Raw genomic sequence first — 1,025 nt, forward strand, 5'->3', positions numbered from 1 at the left:
CCGAGCGTGCTTGCATTGTCTCCAAGTGGACGGAGACATGATCCCTCGGCCCTTGGGCTCGGCCCTGCACGCCGAGAAGCCGAACGAGTTGATTCACTTCGACTGGCTGTCGATGCCAGAGTCGTCAAGTGGACTCAAACACGTCCTTGTGATCAAGGACGATATGAGCGGGTTTGTCCACTTATGCCCAGCTGAAGCCGCGGACGCGTCGAGCACAGCGGCAGCGTTGATGTCCTGGTTCACGCTGTACGGATGTGTCGACACGTGGGTCTCTGATGGCGGTTCCCACTTCAAGAACGAAGTGGTCGAAAAAGTACACCATCACATCACGACGGCGTACAGTCCGTGGGCAAACGGAACGGTTGAGGTGGTCAACCGTCTCGTGCTACGTACGCTGAAGGCCTTGCTCAGCGAGATGAAGTTGCGCGCCAACGAGTGGCATCTTGTTCTGCCACTTGTACAAGGCGCATTGAATCACCAGCCGTCTGACAGACTCGGTGGTGTCGCGCCTGTGACGGCGTTTACGGGTTTGCAGGCGAAGACACCACTAGCAGGGTTTGTGCACCCTGCAACGAAGGAAGTTGTCTCCACGGACATGCTCGATGATGTCCGTGACACGCATATGGCGAAGCTCAAGATCGCCATGGACAAGCTGCATCGAGACGTGTTTACACGCAGCGACAAGCTGCGGCAACAGGCGAGAGGACGACGCGACAAGAAAACTCGCGTCAAATTTGCCAACTTTGCCGTGGGCGATTTTGTCCTAGTTGGTGCCGTTGTCCAACGGCCGACGAAGCTAGCCCTGCAGTGGCGTGGGCCACAGCAAGTTGTTAGCGTGGTCACGGACCACGTTATGGAGACGCAAGAATTGGTGCCCCCCTTCGGGTTGTCGACGCACCACGCTTGTCGCTTGAAGATGTACCATGAAGGTGGACGCGAGGTCACGGAAGACCTCGTTGAGCAAATTGCATTTGGAGACGGTGGCTTCCACGTCGAACGGCTGGAAGAGGCGCGGGTAGCGGCGA

The sequence above is a fragment of the Aphanomyces invadans genome (genome assembly GCF_000520115.1).
Source record: "Aphanomyces invadans strain NJM9701 unplaced genomic scaffold supercont1.22, whole genome shotgun sequence".
Lineage (NCBI taxonomy): Eukaryota > Oomycota > Saprolegniomycetes > Saprolegniales > Verrucalvaceae > Aphanomyces > Aphanomyces invadans.